Source organism: Dermacentor andersoni, chromosome 1, assembly GCF_023375885.2.
Source record: "Dermacentor andersoni chromosome 1, qqDerAnde1_hic_scaffold, whole genome shotgun sequence".
NCBI classification, from domain to species: Eukaryota; Metazoa; Arthropoda; class Arachnida; order Ixodida; family Ixodidae; genus Dermacentor; species Dermacentor andersoni.
This window is the reverse complement of record NC_092814.1, coordinates 168,996,642-169,015,483: the sequence shown is the minus strand read 5'-3', so window position 1 is coordinate 169,015,483 and position 18,842 is coordinate 168,996,642. Positions and strand designations below refer to the sequence as shown.

The window sequence follows — 18,842 nt, the reverse complement described above, 5'->3', positions numbered from 1 at the left end:
CCCTTTACCATGAACATGTGCAAACGTTCCGCGCCGGCGTGGCTATCAGCTTCAGCATTTATTTATTATGCATGGCGTCTTCTTAATTAGACAAAGAATCAGGGACACACCCACAAACTTCTATAGCGCAAGTTAGTCGTTCGTGGGCTTGATTGTTTCATTTGAGCCCCTGTAGACATTGGGCGAATACAAACTCGAAGCTGCCTTCTGTCCTTGTTTTTGTTCCCCACTTGCAGCCCTCGCCCGTGCTTTCGTTCTCTAAGGGTGCGTGTGTTTTTGTTGTTTTTCTTTGTTTTTGTTTCTCGTCCTACGTTTTCAACTGAGTGCGCTCAATATATGCAGGCATAAATATAATTCTATTTCGTGATTTAAAATAACAGCTAAAGGAACACAAAGGGACTGGATGTTACAGCAACATGCTCCGCCAACGAAAATGAATGTAGTCGAGTAAGCCAAGTAGTCGCCAAGCAAGGAAGTCTGAGAACGAAGCAAGCACTGTTAGTAATCCGTTTGGTTCGTTCAAAAAATCAGTGACTCTCAAACTGCATCATCTGCGAAGTTTGTGAGTCGAAGTATGAGTGATAAACTTGTTTTATGTTCAAGAGTGACCAACTTCTTTTATGGTGCCGGAGACTGTTAGAAAGGTACACGCATGAGCAGCTCGAAGACGTCAGCATTATACTCACATTGCATGGTTTCGGAACAGCTATACTTTGAAGACATGTAACCCATTTGGATGTAATGGACGGCACTCGCTTCTGTATCTTGCGAGAATATGCTACTGACCCACATCGTCAAAAATAAATGATGATTTAATGAAGGACAGTCCAGTATACTGAATTGCCCGCTTTTGTTTTACCATCTTTCCACTTTCAATCTCTTGAATTCATTGGTACCATCCACACGTGTGCGCGATTTCACCGCCTCTTTCCCTCTCATGGCGACGAAAATTCAGCGCAAGCGTGTTTGCGTTGAATTTTCGTAACTATGAATCCAACATTCCAACTAGCCCAATTAGCAGTTTTCATTGTTTCCCTCTCCTCGTTCTGATTCATCCTTCTATTCTCCAATTTCCTTCACCCAGCGTATACGGCAGCCAACTAGTCACGTTTCTGGTTAAAATCCCAGTCTTTCCCATTTCTTTTCTCCTCCTTCGCTGTTACACATACAAATTATCTATTATGGTGGGCTAAATAGCCCTAGGCTGTCAAAATTAATCAGTAACCCCCCTCTAAGGTGTTTCTAATAGACAGTAAATTACTTGGTGCCGTAAAGCCTTATAATTAACTTCAAACGCTGTGCTGTTAGCATCTCATTACCATGTGATTCATATACGCAACATAATATGCGTTTCGGTGCGCCTTTCTAGTGCTTTGCCAGCCATCAAGAAAGCAATAAAGAAGGCTCGGACATAGTTATGGCTCATAAAAAGGTGGTTGTACAGACCAGCATAAAAGAGCAGCTGATGTGGTGAGTCACGTGATCGCATTGTGATTTCGAGATCAGCTTCCCTACTTTGGCGCTGAATATATAGCTTGGCCAGGATAATGTAACGATTATATTCCAATTATAGTACCTTTTCACATTTCGTCAGGAGCACGAGCGGCGCTCCGCCTATGTTATCACCACAATCGGCCGCTCGCGAGCCGTGGACTATAAGAACGGAGTCGAATCGAGCGAAACGAATTATTACATTATGCCAGTCTTAATTTCTGTGCCTGTCAAGTATCGACAAAAGTTGCAATCGCTATACTGAAAGGCGTGAGAGACTGAATTAGTATGTTGCCTACATTAATACTCCAGGACTGCATTCACGAAGCACTTACTTTCCACGAACTGCCTTTTACTGGTCGGTCCGTCTTCTCACGAGCTAGCATTGCGCATCAACGGTTCCACGAATTTTATTTCTTGGTGGTGTTTTACGTCGCAACCCAGTCGGTCAGACGCAGTTGGAAAAAAAGCAAAAGTGAAAAGGTAAGTCAGAACGTAAGTCAAAATAAATGTTGGAATTGTGACCCTCAGTATCCGAGTGTGCGGCATAGCATTCCGTTCTCGTTGGAACGCGGCCGCAACTCTGTTCTAACAGCAGTGCTTCATAGACATTGTAACACCATGGTGACTTGATGAGGCGTAGAGCGCACGAAAGGACGAGGACACAGAAAGACGTGGTACACTGGATGTACGCGTATGTGTGTACCACGTCTTTATGTGTCCTCGTCCTTTTGAGCTCTATAACCCTCATTATGTCATACCAACACGCCCAAAACGCTCCCTTACTGAAGCATGGTGGCTGTTTCTTCGAACCTGGCCCCGTGTCGCGCCTTTACGCACAGCTAACCGTGCAACTAAGGTTGTTCGCAAGAAAGACAGCCGCATTGAAGAGGTTACAAAGGTGACCGCAAGTTCACCACCTATTTCACGATGGACTAAAGCCACGCTCGAGGAAGAATAGGAAGCCATACTCAAGGAAGGAACGAGCGCAGTTGATTGTTTCCTCCGAGCCCCTGAAGACATTGTGCGAATACAAACTCGAAGCTGCCTTCTGTTGTTGCTTTTGTTCCCCAATTGCCCTTGTATCTCGTCCCTGTTTGCTTACGCTATTCTTCCTTGAGCGCGGATTACTAATGCGCCCAACAGTCAATACGAACTAAAGCCATTCTCATATTTATGCCTGAACGGTCGGAAATTGCATCCAGATTGCAGCTTCTGCTTCTGGTATTATTTCGTGTGTAGGGTGTATACAGGGCTGTGAAGCAAACACAGGCACGATCGTGCTTCCCTGTACCGAAAAGCGACGTTGCCAGAAGCTCTATGTGGTGCTTTAAGTGCTTGCAGATACGCCTGGTTATGGCGGCATTTCTGCATACATTCGGAAATGCCTTCTGCCGTGAGCTATTATGGTATGAGGGATTATCAGAATGGCAGGGCTGTTATATTTGTCTTGACCGGCGCTTTGAGAAATAAGGCAGAATGTCTTGCTGGCACCGCGCCGCTTTTCATGCTTTTCATGCTCGATAGTGGACATTAAACGTCTACCACATGCACAGAATTATGTGAAATGTATGTGAAGCGGTTGAATAAACAAACGCTATACAGCCTGAAAGAGATGCGTAAAACTGTGTTCAATTTCATCATATGCAACGTCTAATCTCAAGGAATGTTCATGTTGTGGCTACATCTAAGAATTCTGTACTGCTTGGGTCACAGTAGGGGAGGATTGGGCAACAATGGGACGGCAGGCCGGCAGGCAGGGCAGGGCAAGGCAAGGCAAGCAGCATATAAAACGTTAATTCACCCTGTTCTACAATATGCATCTTTGGTTTGGTTCCCCTACAACCAATGTGAAATAAGCTTACTCAATAACGTTCAACGAAAATATGTTCATTTCATTTGCCAAAATTACAGCCGCAGTTTCTCACCAACACAGGCTCAACAATCTTCGAACATTGAGCCATTACGTTCACGTTATCATATTGAAGCCTTGAAACATTTATATGCAATTAATCACTCCACCTCTGGTCTTTGTGACTGTAGCGATATCACATTTAGTAACGCAAGTTGTACCCGTAGCTCCCCCGCCTTGAACATGTCACACCTGTTTATGGCTGTACTAACACAGTGTTTTTCCAACTGCAATAGATCTTTGGAATTCTCTATCACCAAAAGATATCGCTAACACTTAAAGCGCTTCTTTTTGATCATTCATCTTTGTGTGGATATCTGTGTTTTTAAAGTGTATATAGAGTAATGTATAATGTTCCCAATCCTGGTATAGGCCTATATTGGGTTGCAGTATAAATAAATAAATAAATAAATAAATAAATAAATAAATAAATAAATAAATAAATATCACCAATCAATTTTCTGGTCTCGTCGACAGTGCTTGCTTCCCTTCGGCATCCATTATCTACTGTAATAGACCATCGGATACCTGCCCGACGCATTACATGGACTGCCCAGCTACATTTTAAAGTGAAGCTTTCTTTGCCTCTTCCTTCGACTTTCCCACTGCTGCCGCTGCTACTGCTATGGGCTGCTGTGGCTGCTGCAGTCGCGCACACTGCTTCGGGGGTGGTTCAGAGCGTCTATATAGATGACAGGCGCGAGTAAGAGAGGAAAGGCTACGGGAGAAACACGTTTTCACTCCATCGTGAGGCGTATAGCGCGTGAAAAGACAAGGACGTACGAAAGGAAGACGTGACACACACAGCGCCTGTGTGTGTCACGTCTTCCTTTTGTCCTCTTCTTTTCACGCGCTATAAGCCTCAAGATGTCATGTCAATAAAACCAAATCACTGCATTTCAGCTTTTCACCCCACCGCGTCGAATGTGCACAATGCCCTCTGGAGCTCCCTGGCCGTCGCCACACTAGCCGCTTGACAGCTGTAATTATCCGTGACTCTCCTCAGAAGCACTGCAGAAACTGCAGTGTTTCTCTTTCTACTAACATGCGAGGCCAGAGGGCACGCAGATAGAACTGTAGAGAGTAGAAGAGGAGAAGAAGGAGAGGAAGGGAGAAGAGGCAGTTTCCATATAAGAGAGGGGCGAGATGACGTGAGAAGGCAAGGAAACCCCACTGCTATACGACAGCGGTTGCGGGGAAACAGGATAAGCTTAAGTTCAAGGTGCGGTGCAGTACGTTGCTGTTATTTCTGAAAAATAAATGCCATCAAAATATGTCAAGTGGGCAACTTACGCAGGGCGTGCAGAAGCAGCGCCGCATTATTAAAGCGCACCGCAGGGTTCAGGAGACACTACGCAAAGCAGTCGACCGTCAAATCAACCCTTCTCTGCCCGCCGCGTTAGCTTTGCGGCTATGGCATTGCTAGAGGTCGTGGATTTGATCCCGATCGCGGCAGTCGGGGGCGAAATAGAAAACGCACGTGCACTTAGATTTTGGGACACGTTAAAGGGACCCTGAAACGATTTCGACGATTTTGTAGAAACGTACTGAGTCGTTAGAGTAGGTCCTTCTAATCATTAATTGACGCATCGAAGTGCTAGCTCCGCGTAAAGCGTGTAATTTATTATAAGGTTTTAAATATGTACATTGCTGCCGTTCGCAGCACACTGCTCGGCGGAATTTTCAGCCGCCCATGCGCATTTGACGTGAATGGCCCTAATGATGTCAGTAGGGCGAGCCATCCGATTGGCTGCCCAGGGAGCGTCATCGATAATTTTTCCAACTTTATGGTGAACAAATGATGTTCGTAATAGTTGGAATGTTAGTTAATTTGTTTCTATAAAAGAAAGAAACAGAAAGAGAATGCACAAGAACAATTTCTCACTACACTTAAGCCTTTTCGGCACACAGCAAGTGTCGTCCGCTTATGTTACAACGTGCTCCGTCTTGACGAGAGCTCCGCGGTCATTGTCGGTCTGCCTTTTCGTGAGCACCATGAATTGCCTTTGTTGCGTCGAGGGCTGCAAACGCAGCGACTGGCAATATGTCAAGATGTGACATCGTGTCCCCCTGCAAGGCAGTAGACGAGCGGAGTGGCTGCAGCGCATCGGACTATCGGTATCCGATCGGCGCCAGGATTTGCGCGTTTGCGGCCGCCACTTAAAAGTCTCTATCAGAGACTTTTAGCGTGTCCGCTATTCCGGCAAACGGGGGTGCTTTGGGCGGATTGCAGGATTCACTGTAAAATAATTTACACCCTAAAAAGTGAAAAAGAGTGTAAATGTGTCTATAACTCACACCCTTAGGGTGTTATCTATATAGCGGACACCCTAAGGGTGTGTTATAGACACATTTACACCCTTTTTCACTTTTTAGGGTGTAAATTATTTTACAGTGTTGTCGGGGGCGCAAACGTGAGCGGCCGGAGCGGTGAAGCCGCCTAGTGGCGTAGAGGTCAACCAGACAAACATAGAGCAAAAATTGTAGTAAACTACTATATTCTGCTTCGCTGCTGGCGCAAATTTTCGGCAGCAGCGTAATTGTGAACACGATTACGCCGCTATCGAAAATTTACACCAGCAGCTAAGCAGAATATAGTAATTAGCTCTGTGTTTACGTGGTTGAGCTTTGAGCCACCCGCTGACGCCACCAATCTGGCCGCTCACGTTTACGCCCCCGCTCATCCGGCAAACCGCCCGCGCTTGCCGGAACACCGGACACGCTAAAAATGGAGGGGTTTAAATTGTCCAGTATTCGGGTAAAAGCAGGCGGACGGGGCGGAGGTGTAAACGGGAGTGGCCTGCATGGTGCAGCCACCTGGTGGGGCAGAGCTCAACCAAACACAGTAGCAGTAACGAAGTGTATTCTTCTTTGCTGCTCGTGTAAATTTTTCGCAGGAGCGTAAACGTTAACATGCTGTTAAAATGTTTTACACTTGGTTAGAGCAATATTAGCTCTTTCTTTGGCTGGTTAAGCTTTGCGCGAACAGGTGGTTGGATCGTGCCGACCGATCAGACCGCTCACGCAGTACATCTACGCTAAAGTTGCTTCATCCGCTTGAGTTTATGCCTCCACCCATCTGTCGAAAGGCCCAGCTCGCCTGTGAATACGGGAATACCAGACACGTTTGGCGGAGCAACAGAATGCTCGCAACGCACGCTGCTTCGATAGCTTTCGCTTGGGGTCGACTGCCAAGCAGCTGCCGGAGAGGTTGGAGAGGCTTCGCGCGCTCGCTCCTAAGAACCGCAAGTAGACCGCGCGACGTGCCATCATGACGCAGAGCCAGTGAAGGCGGAGCTTAGCCCCGATCACTCGGTGAACGAGTTGAGGAGAAAATGCATGGCTATGGAGTAGGGTAACTTGTAATCGTCCTTAGCTCTCCTAATACTATGAGACGCTTCACACAAATTGCGGTGCGAATGGTTAACTTTAGCTGTACCCTGCGCGTCTACAAAACTTGTCCGAGCCATTTCAGGGGCCTTTTAAAGAACATCACGGTGTCAAAATTAATCCGGAGTCCGCCACTACGGCGTGCCTCATAATCCGAGTGTGGCTTTTGGCCCCATAATCCCATTCAAATTTAATACTTCTGCCACAATGCGATATGCCATGGGAGGAAATGACAACGCTAAACCCTCTCAGAGGTTATAAAATATGGCGAACAACAACGCCTCAAGCAAACAGATCTCCCTGTATGTTCTGTATACTACGCAGACCAACAGCAGTGGTGCACGCAAGGTAACGTTCAACATCAACTCACCACTCTCGTGTTAGCCTAATCATTGAAGTAATTAAGCTTTAGCCGTTAACATCACCGCTAATTATCGTCAATAAAAGCATCCAGCCCGAACAACTTCCCTTACATCGATTCCCACAGTGCGTGGGATCTACATAATTATTTTTCCTCTTAATTTCAGCTAGAATATCGGCTACCCCCGTTCGCCTTCTAATCCCCACCGCTGTGTTGTCTTTTAGTATCCCACCTCAAGTTTTCTTTCCATCCATCTTTTTTTCTTATCGTGTCTTGGTCCTTACCTTCTTCTCAAGCGTCCTTATTAACCTCCAAGTTTCTTCGACATATGTCAGTACCGGTAGAATTCAATGATTGTATACTTAACTTGCCAACAAAAGCGGTAAGCTCCCAGTCATGATTTGGCAATGCCTGTCCTATGCGATCCACCCCATTTTTATTAATCTGTAAATTTTCTTCTCGTGATCAGGATGCACTGAGTAATTGAAACTAGAGACTCTGTTTTATAGATTTGTATACAAACTTAGAATGCGGTACAAATCAATATCATTATATGCTTTCTTTGTCCTGCACTCACTATTTCCAGGGTCGGCAATAAACGACTGCTGCTGCAGAACATTTCATTCGTACTAGCTTTCTGAATTCCGCCCGCATTGCCCGTTCCTCTGGCCGCTCCTAAGATAGAAAGCCTCAATGGATGAATTTACATGAACTGCGCACCGCGCTTACTTCTCTTTAGAGTGATCAATCCTATGCTTACACCTACACCACAAGAATAGAGCCCCGTTTTGGGTTGTGCTCATGTCACATATATAGTTTAGTTTTTCATATATATATATATATATATATATATATATATATATATTACATAATGCGCACAAATATTGAATTCTCCGACGTCACCGGAGCAGAAACGTGGTCTGTTTCCCTCTTTAGCGTTTATGCGCCATTATTATGCAGGGCAACGTCTCGTGCAAGCTGCGCAAGCGATCGCGGAAGCTTTCGTGGATGCGCATACACATTATCAGCAAACAACAGCGTCGTTGTTGCACGAACGAAATGAGCGTGATTTACAGCATTCTCTACGAGAAACAATTTTTTTATTTACTTAAAATAACTATAATAAAACGTCGCAAGACATACAACGTTTCCCATTTGTCGAAAACCAAGTTCGAGTCGATTAGACGTTGGCAGCCACTTTATTCTTAAACGCCGAAACGCCTATTTGGCTCTATTCACTGGGTACGGTGGCACCGAAAGAGTGTGGTTCGATGAAAATCCTCTGCTTTCTCCTCTGCAGTTCTGCCTCCTGCGCACTGCGTGCTGTCTGGAGCACACCATGGCCACTGGGGCTACGCACGAGCATGGTGGTTTCAACAGCCATCGAGCTGCTAATCAGCTTTTGATTGCACCCATCAGATCACCGCATCATACAACGACAACAAGCGCAGAAGGCGACACGCAGCTTTTGCAAGTAGCGACACCGTGCGAAACGAGTATAAAGGGCGACCCTTTGTAATGCGTGACCACTGGACACAGTGGCACCGAAAGAATGCGGCTAGCTGAAAATACTCTGCTTTTTTGTTGTGCATATGAGAAACGATTACGGCAAGGACTACATTTCAAGCGATCCTCTTCTGCTAGTGCTGCCGTGCCCATTGTTGTGTTCCTTGCTTGTTCTTTGTCCCCGGAAGTTAGTCCTTTTAGGAGGGGACATTGAAACTAACCCCGGTCCCGACAATGCTCAAATCTTAAAGCATCTTAAGGAAATCGCAGCTGATATTAAGGATATAAAAAAGAAACCGCCCGGTAGAAATTGAAAAAAAAGTTGACGCTCTATTGAAACTTGAAGACAATGTCACTTCATGCGAAGACCGGCTTTTACATATTAACGAAGTTGTTCTGACGCTTGAAAAGAAAATAGACGAATTAAAGAAACAGAGTAGAAGACCTAATTTGATTATTTTTGGGCTACCAGAACCAGAGGGGGAAAACAGCGAATCACAGGAAACAGCCGTAAATAAAGGTATCTTTCAAGCACTTCTTGAGCTGAACTCCATAGCTATTGAATGAATACATAAAGTCGCCCTTCCACTAAAAAGAAACGACCGGTCATCTCGAGATTAATCGACACAAGAGACAAAGCGTTAATTTTTAAACACCTCAAGCTGAACAACACTGCGATATGAATAAGGGAAGGCTATTAGCGAAAAATTCGAGAGGTTAGAAGGTAGCTACGGGCAAGTACGAAAGAAAACCGCGAGAAGGGGAACAGGGTTTCCTTACCTTTTGTCAAGTTGTACATCAGTTCAATAGCTTATATTTGGAGCGATGAAAAAAAAAATTGAGGAGGTCCTGTTAAAAAAAGATATGACGCAGAAACGCCGCACCGCCCAACAACCCATTGTCATGCGCAAGCGCAGAAATAGGCCCGCAAATCACCGATGTTCAAGACAATGTTTCAGATCTTTCATGTTAAGAAATCCTTGAACCTCCCTCCCCGGTAAATTTAGTTTCAGCCAAGGATAAACGCCTGTGCATCGTGAACTTCAATTCACGTAGCATGGTGAATACCGATTTCATAGAAATTCGCTTGCTACCACACGATCCGCAAATCGCGGTCATAACGGAAACCTGGCTGTGTAGCGATATTACAAATGAACTTGCCTTTACACCCATCACAAAGGTTTTCGTAAGGATAGAATGCGCAGAGGCGGTGGTGTAGCCGTTCTAGTTAAAGGTCATATAGGAGCTACGCTTGTCGGTGATACTCCCGACCTGGAGTGTTTATGCCTTAGGTTATCGTGCTGGGCTGCTGTACCTATGTTACAGACCACCTGACGCTACACCAGATTACTTGATCAAACTTGAAGAGCACATGTCTCTCTACCAAAATAAGAATTTTTGTTTGATCGGCGATCTTAACTTGCCTGGTGTCAATTGGGAGCGCCTCCAGGCAAACAATAAGGCTGATGTAAACGCTAACATCATTTTTGAAATTATGATAACAAGAGATCTAATCCAAGTGGTTAATGAACCCACGCGTGTACAAGGGTCATCGTGCTCTATATTAGACGTTATATTTTTAAACCAGACCTTTTCTGAGCATATCGTGACAATCGAAGATGGTTTATCTGATCATTATCTTGCTGCAATTTTCTTGCCCCTTGTCAAGACTACTGCTCCTAAAATTGCCAAACCAAATTTTTTAAAGATTACTCCAGAGCAGATGACGCCAGCGTCATTGACTACATGGAAACCTCTCTTACGGGTTTTGCAGATAGCGGTGGTGATGTGTGTACACTATGGACAGCCTTTACTGCAATGTGCAGACATTGCATAGTTACATTTATTCCTGCTAAAACTAAGAAAGCCACTAAAAGTACGCAATGGAGGACGAGTGGTATAGTACAACTAAAGCGTAAAATCAAACGAATAAAAAAGAAGCATCCACGCATGGTCGTTATCAGTGAACTACAAAAAAAAAAAAAAAAGATGTCGTGCGCTGTACGTGATTCCAAAGATTTATATTTTACCACAACGTTGCCCAACTTTATAAAGAACGCGCCGGATAAACTTTGGGGTTACCTAGGCGATTAGCAAGAATGCTGTCACCGAAGTAGCAGTTGATGGAACCATTGTTAACGACTTGAATGCCATCGCTGAACACTTTAACAATTACTTTCAGAGCGTATTCCCCGTGCAAGTTTTGGTCCAGCTTTAAGCTTTGCAATGTTTGAACAGTATGAGGCGAACTTTATCTCTTACCATGGCATTGTGTCTATGTTACTCAATTTAAAAACCAAAACAACTCCTCGTCCATACAACGTCCGAATGTGTTCCTTAGGCGATACGCCGAAACTTTTGCCAAGTTCTTAGTTATCTTGTTTAGAACATCTTTGTTATGCGCAAAAGTGCCTAAAGATTGGAAGATGGCTGGAATTGTTCCAGTCTTTATGAAAGGAAATCGATTATGCTCAGTGACATCATCTTGAGGCAAAATTTTTCGAGCACATAATCGCAACTCGCATTTTTGAATTCTTAGAAGAAAACTCGATACTAACAATGGCTGAACATGGCTTCAGGAAGGGCTGTTTTATTGTCACGGAATTACTAATAGTAATCGATTCAATTGCCAAAACTTTGGATGCCAACGGTCAAATTAATGCTGTGTTTTTGACTTCAGTAAAGCTTTCGATAGGGTAATTCACGAAAAACTATTTCTAAAAGAAAAACATTAACCTTCGAGAGATAATAATTACTTAGATTACAGACTATCTGGATAATTGCCAACAGTATGTTTTAGTTGGGACATCTGCCAGCCACTTCAGGTATTCCCCAGGGCAGTGTCCTGAGTCCATTGCTCTTTAATTTATATATTAATGACATTGTTACCGTTGTCAAGCCAGGGACACAAATGCGACTGTTTGCAGATGACTGCGTTGTATTTCTTACTATTAAGTCCACGGAAGATCAGAAGGAACTTAACTCTAGCTTGAATAATATATTTTGTGGGGCAAGGAATGGGGCATGGCTGCGAATGCAGACAAAAACTATATCTCTTCAGGTAACGCATAGAAAGGACCCCCTGGAGTACGCGTATCAAATGAGATATATTCCATTAAATCAAGTTGAGAGTTACAAGCTCCTTGGCGTAACTTTCTTTAACAATTTTTCATGGAACTTTCCCATCGACAAACTTTTGTTCTTCTGCTTTCCGCATGCTAACTTATCTGCGACACAAACTTAGAAATGCCCCCCCCCCCCCCCCCCCCCCCAAAAATTAAGTTGCTCACTTACCTAACCTATATCCGGCCAAAACTTGAATATGCTTGTGTCACATGGGATCCCTATACTAAAGTCAAAATTACCAAACTCGAAGGAATACAGAGAAAGTCTGTTCGTTTTATGTATTCCAAGTTCGAAAGTTTGGACTCGCCGTCAGAGTTGATTTTGACCAACGAAATTCCTTCGCTTGAACAAAAAAGACAGAAATACCGGCTAGATTTTTATATAAGCTAATTAACCACAAATTGGCTCATGACCCTTCACTATATGTCAGCCCTATTTCCACAAGGAATGCACGACACCATCACCCTGATACACTAATACATATCTATGCTAGGACAGACAGCCATAAGTTCTCCTTCTTTCCAGGGACTATTTCCGAATGGAATTCTCTTGGCCGCGCCGCACAACATGTGGCTGTCTTTTTTCAATATGTACAGTTTTTTTTTTTTTTCAGCTTAGTATTTACGTTGCACTCAGGAGTGTGTCTGCACAAACTTGCTCTCTTCGCTGTTGAATGATCACGCCAAGTCCTCGTCTCTCAAACACCCTTGCCTTTGGTGCGCAACGCTTAGTTACCTATTGTCACTAATATGCTTTTATCTGGTTTACATCGTTCTGTTTGCTCCCTCTTCCGCTTTCGACAATCAACCGGGAAGAAAGGATTGATCAAAGCTTTGTGTTTTGACCATTTCACGAATTGTTTTGTGAGCAATATATCATACAAAAGTGTATATCTTTTTGTATTTATATGAGTATCTATGCATCTTTGTATTCTTGTCTTGCAAGAATACAAAGTCTTGCAGTTAATTATGTCTGCCCGTCCTGAAAGGGCCACAATGTGGCCTGAAGTATGTACTAAAGAAAAATAAAAATAATTAACAGAAATAAGCCCTTCTCCTCCTTTCGTCTAGCAATGAAATTAGCAAATAACCGCCACACACGTTCTGAAATGAGCAAGAACGCGTGATATGGAGCTGTACAATGTCGCTCTGTAGGAGATGCGAAATTACTGTTGTTCACATAGTTGCTTTGACAGTGTCTTTCCAATGTCGTTGTGTTATGCGATATTATTGTTGTTCGCATTGTTGCTTAAACAGTTACTTTGTAATGTAGCGGTGCTCTTTTGACTGCTATGTATGGTAACATCGTTGTGTGTGCGTTAACTGTTCTTATCTTTCTCCTAGAAAACTACGTGCGACATCACGGAAAGCCATGTAATATATAACTGTACCAACTGTTCAAGAGCCAAGGTGTAGCCTGCGCCGTATTTTTGCGCTAACATCTCCGTCTGTCATGCATGTCAGCAGCAAATAACTTGCCTTCATAGTGCAATGAGAGAGTCGCTTCAATTACACTAGTGGCGAGGGTATGGTAACTTCCCCCACTTGAGCAGGAACCTGAGCTGAGGTAATGTAACAGTTCTATTTCTATGTCCTTTTCGCGCATTCTTCAGGCGCCCGAGTGACGCTCCGTTTGTATTATCACCCTGATTGGCGGATTGTGAACGGTGCGGGATAAGTAATGAATAGAATCTAGGGAAAGAAATATGACATTAAACCGACCCTGAATTCCTTAGGCGACCTTTCTTACGGATCCTTTACACGCAAATACACAAGCTCCCCGTCTGTCTGGGGATGTATTTTCGTGCCCTATTTCTCAGTAAGGAATTCAAATAACGTCCAAAATGATTCACTAGACAATTCGTACCTTATCAAAGGATATCATAACACATGCTACGTATATGTACCTAGTTGCGCTTTGCTATCTTCCCCTTTACGCTTTTGCCCTAGAAACGTTCTCTGGAAACTATTTCTTTCTCGCTACAAGCGCCGAGCAGAAGCGCCGAGCAGTGCAGACATGGAAGCATCGGCTCCGTTTTTTTTCCATGCTTCACTCGCCAATATTGAGAGTACAACAAAAAACTACCACTGGATCCGCGAAGCGACGGCGAATCGACTGACACCAAGATTCCAGGTGGGGCTCGTATTTTCACAATTTTACGGAACTTTTTCTCCTCCTAGACGCCGACTTGACCTTAGCGGAGCTAAGCTTAGTGAGGAGTAGGGCCTTTGTTGGGTCTAGTAAGCCCACCTGCCCGCAGGCATGGCGGATACAAACATGGAAGATGAACATTTTACTGAAAATGAAGGAAACAATACTCAGGACGACTTCAGCTGGCAAGTAGTGGCTGCCCGAAGATCACGAGCTAGCACAAAGGCTGTGGATGAGGAGAGCACATTGCCACGTAATCAACGAGAGCATGGCGTCAAGAAAACCGCCGTCGGTGTAATGGTTAAGAATCGGATTATCAAAGCTTCGAGGATGCCTCAACTGCCTGAAGAGCACAGAAAGATCATTATACGGCCTCGAGGAGGGTTCAGTTTGAACAAGGTGAGCACCACCACGATTGGCTCTGCAGTCATCGAGGCGTCCGGCCTAACGGAAGGGGAGGCCCGTGAAGATGTTGTCTGCCCAAACTTCACTCAAAATTTCATCGTAGTCAGCACACCTAAGCCCGAACATGCTGCGAAGTACGTTAGAATCAAGTCTTTCAAGATTATGGCAGCGGAATACGAGGTAAATGCATACGAATCGGCACCACATGCCACATGCAAAGGCATCATCCGAAGAGTGGACATCAGAGACTCCCAAGCTATGACAACAAGAAATATCGTGCATGACTTGAACCCGCTTGCGCTGGCTGCTAAGCGCATCAAGACGTCGGGATCGGTCATTGTACTTTTCGATGGACTCAAAGTGCCCAATTTTGTCAGGTATGGATCCACACCAGTGAGATGCTACCTTTACAGGAAGCAATTCGACGTCTGCTTCACCTGCGGAAGGATCGTGCACCGCTCTGATGTTTGTCCAACACCTGATTTTGTTCAGTGCAGGGGATGTGGAGCTCGCAATCCAGGAGATGAACATGTGTGTATACCTAAGTGTAAATTTTGTGAAGGCGATCACCCTACCGGCGACAAGTTTTGTAAGCAAATATTTCAAGTCCCTTAAATCGTACGACTCCGTCGAAGAGAGCGCAGCAGGACTCGGTCGTCAACAAGAGCGCAGTCGGAGGCGCAACAGCTGGCGCCCAACCATCGCCCCGAGGACAGGGAGCACTCACGCTCCAGGAGTCGCACCACATCCAGGCATCTTTCACTATCCAGGGAGAGAAGGCGCTCAAAGTCAAGGGAAGCGCAGGTGCGCTTTGTGCAAAGGGACTCAATACCTGGCGAGAAGACGACGTCAGGGACCACCTGGGCTCACAAAGTCAAAGATGTGGCGAAGGTTGTTGGGGGCGCCTCGGCGGCTGTGGGGGATGACAATGATGCCAGAATAGAGCAATTAATTGAAGAAGTAACTTCTTTAAGAAAAGCTAATGAAGAATTGACCAGGCAGGTAGTAGAGTTTCGTAAAAAAGAGCAGTGAAGCCCTGCTAGAGTAGAGATAGATAGACCTGTAAGCAAAAGCAACGATCCAGGGGAATCCAGCTCCCCTGCCCCTAAAAAGAGAGTGGTGAGTTCTGAGGATGATTCAGTCTTCTCAGCCCTCAGTGAAATAAAAGAGGCAATTAAAGCGATAAGGGAGACAGTGGAAACGACCAACTTTAAAGTGGACAAATTGTGGAAATGGAGGCTAACGGCGGAGAAAAGGCTTAGGAAAATGGAGGCGCGAGGGGAAGACGACGAAGAATATCTGCCATCGGAGGCAGATAGCATAAAGTCCATTCCTGGATTGTCGGGGGCCATCGCAAAAAGGAAAATAGCGGGTAATAGAAAGGCAGGCTCATCTAATAACAATGGACAGTAATCATGGATTAAACGTGTGGCAATGGAATTGTCGTGGGTTCCAACACAAAAAAGCAGCAGTGCAACGGGTGATCAGGTCATCTGAGGCCAGGCCAAAGGTAAGAATGCTGCAAGAAACCTTAGCGGACGAAATTATGCTTACTGGGTACAAAGTTATATGTAGAGACAAAAAAATGGGGAGGGGGTTGGCGACCCTCATTGACAAAAAGTTGCCATACATTGAGCATGATATTCACCTTAGACATTCCAGGTTTGAATTTATTCTAGTTGAGATAATACTTAAAAGGAATAGAGGTAAGACGCAAAGCATTTTCTGCTTGAATATTTACAGCAGTCCTTACGACATGAGACAGAGCACTCTTCAACAAGGGGCTTTCGGTTGCCAAAAACTCCCCGTTCATTATTGGAGGGGACTTTAATGCTCCCTATCACACATGGGGATACACTTGGAACACAAAGAAGGGAGAGGAGCTATGGAGTCTTGCTATGGATATGGGGTTATGCTTGATTACTCATCTGACGTATCCCACCCTTTGTGGCACGACCAGTAGCAGGGACTCCACGCCAGATTTTACATTCGTAAACAATTCAAGAGGAGCCAATTGGGAAAATTCAAACTTGGATCTCGGCAGCGATCATTACATCATACACATAATCATACGCATACCGAGACAGGAAGCTAAAATCTTCAATTTCACTGATTGGGATCAGTTCAGAAAAATCAGGGCGAATAGAAGGAAAGTGGGGTCCCTAGATGCCGAGCAGGAGCCCCTTCAGACATGGGTCATCCAGCTCAGAGAGGACGTCAAAGAGGCCGCTAAAGAAATCAGGACAGAGGAAAATCTTGAAGCTATGGACAACAGGCTGGCGCATCTGATTAAGGCCAAACAGGCTATATTACAGAGATGGAAAAGGCAGAGACTTAACAGAAAGCTAAGGAAAAAAAAAACGCAATTAAACAGAGAAATTCATGATCATTCGAAGACCCTCGTGAAGCAACAGTGGGATGAGATCTGTAATTCGGCTGATGCTAGACTCAAACATGGAGGTAGCTGGAACCTCCTCAAGCACTTGCTCAACGAGAATGAAACAAGGACAAGCAAGAGAACAGCTATAGTTAAGTTGGTTCATCAGGAAAGCCAAGGTAAAACAGAGAGGGATATCATGGATAGTTACGCAGGCAAATATCTCCTACTTAAACAACCAAACGAAGGAGACGAGAGCCCCGAATATACGGGAGGCATATGTGAAGAACTTGACCGGGACTTCACTCAGAGTGAAGTGAGAGTGGCTCTTCACAGTCTTAAAGGTAGATCGGCGGCTGGACCTGACGGAATAACTAACAAGATATTATGAAATCTAGATGATGAATCAATTTCTTATCTAACTGAACACTTCAATGAATGTTGAAGAAAAGGGGTATACTTAGAGGAATGGAGGGTGGCCAATACTATCCTCATACCAAAGCACGGCAAACAACCCACTCTGGACAACCTCCGTCCTATTTCTTTAACGTCATGTCTAGGCAAAGCTATGGAACATGTCATCCAAAATAGACTCCCGAAATACGTTGAGCAGAACGACATCTTCCCATGCAACTTGATCGGCTTTCGTCCCGGGCTGTCAACTCGGGATGCTATGCTGCTGATCAAACACCAACTTATACAGGCCAGCCCAGCGCATACGAAAGCTCTTTCCGGATTGGATGTGGAAAAAGCTTTTGATCAAGAAGACGACGAAGTGTCTTCTTGACAGAACGCTTGTTTCTGTGCTCTCTGCATTTTTGGTGAACTCTTTGCCTTTCGGGGTGCCTTACCTCCCCGTCTTGCGACCATGGACGCGGAGCATGCCACAGGCCCTCCTGGCCAGAAGTCATCACGGCTGTCAACCGCAAGGAAGCGAGTTGGCTCCCCCAGCGACACCGAGGACACCGAGCTGTACTCTATGTCGGAAGACGACTCATCCGACGACGGCTTCATACCCGTCCGGAGTAAGAGGGCGAAGAGAAAGATCGCCAACACAGCGCCGTCACCTCCTGCGAGCACTACGACTATGAAGTCAAGGCCTGCGCGCTGGCCACACGTCATCATCTTTATGCCGGAAGAACCGTCAAGCAACCTACGGTTGCTGAACAGGCAAGCCCTATCCATTTTTCTGGAACGTGCGGTGCCGGATCAAATTAAAGACATCAGAATAAACCCACGCAAGAATATACTCGCCATAGACGTGTACAACGCGAGTGCGCTTGGAACACTTCAAGAAATCACGGAGCTTGGCGGAATCAAAATGCGCCCCTTCATCCCGATCGACGACACATCGATAGCCGGTGTAATTTACGACATTGACATTGCCATTCCCAATGAAGATTTACCTAGCCTCATCAAGCCGGCAAACGAGGGCACGATCATTACGCAGGTGCGCCGTCTTGGGAATACGCGCTGCGTAAAAGTAATCTTCAAGGGGGATTGCATACCCTCCCACGTTAAAGTCGGACATTTTCGACATCCAGTTCGACCATTCATCCAGAAGCCGCTTCAATGCCATCAGTGCTTCAGGCTAGGACACGTAAAGGGCGTGTGTCCGAACTCGCTTCTGTGTCCCCGTTGCGCTGAACCTCATGCAGAAGTGACCTGCGGTGCCACAGTTCTGAAGTGCGCCAACTGTAGCGGCCCTCACGCAGCCTCGTCGAAAGACTGCCCCCGCATCAAGAGGGAGCGCGCGGTTCTGAAGCAAATGGCCAGAGACAATTCGGCCCACAGGGAGGCAGCCGAAGTAGTCCGGCGTCGGCGTCGACGTCGGCACCGTCGTAAGTCTTCAAAGAAGGCGCATGAGCGAAGCGATAGTACCCGCTCCACTACGGTACCACTTAGTCGCGACGCGATAGGGCCCACCACTTCCACGAGGGCATCAGATAAGACTCTTTCTTTAGAGGAATGGCCTACGCTACCGAGCCGCTCCCTTGCTAAGGAACCTCAGAAGGTCACGGCGCCACCGGAGCCTTCTCCGGCCATTGATGATTCACCTAAAACAGATCAAGTCATCTCGGTGCTACGTTCCCTCATGGAGGCCATCCGAACGATTTTAGTTG

General features: G+C 45.4%; 1 long non-coding RNA gene across 1 annotated transcript in view; it reads left to right on the top strand.

The window, feature by feature from the left end:
* Positions 1-1,559: 1,559 nt before the first annotated feature.
* The window catches only part of LOC129380794 (uncharacterized), a 31,912-nt gene continuing 14,629 nt past the window's right edge, over positions 1,560-18,842 (top strand). Inside the window, exon 1 of the long non-coding RNA XR_008608979.1 lies at positions 1,560-1,974. This is a non-coding gene — a long non-coding RNA (uncharacterized lncRNA). The remainder of the gene's footprint in view (positions 1,975-18,842) is intronic.